The following is a 227-nucleotide window of genomic DNA, read 5'->3' as shown; positions in this document are numbered from 1 at the left end:
GCCCGCGCCGTCCCCTGCGCTCACCCGGCACCGAGGGGCAGGCCCGGAAAGCGATCGCTCCAAGGAGGTGGGCATTGCACTGGCACAGCCCGTGTTCACGGTATTGGTACAGCCTCCTCCATTCCAACATCGAGCCTGCCTTGCAAACTGGAAGTTCTTTTTAATTATGTTGGATTGCAAACTGGAAGTTCCTTTTAATTATGTTAGTAAGGAAAAGTTTAAGCAGA

This window comes from Lonchura striata, chromosome 8, assembly GCF_050655825.1.
Source record: "Lonchura striata isolate lonStrDom1 chromosome 8, ASM5065582v1, whole genome shotgun sequence".
Classification (NCBI taxonomy): domain Eukaryota; kingdom Metazoa; phylum Chordata; class Aves; order Passeriformes; family Estrildidae; genus Lonchura; species Lonchura striata.
The sequence above is the reverse complement of the archived record's forward strand: the minus strand, read 5'-3'. Positions refer to the sequence as shown.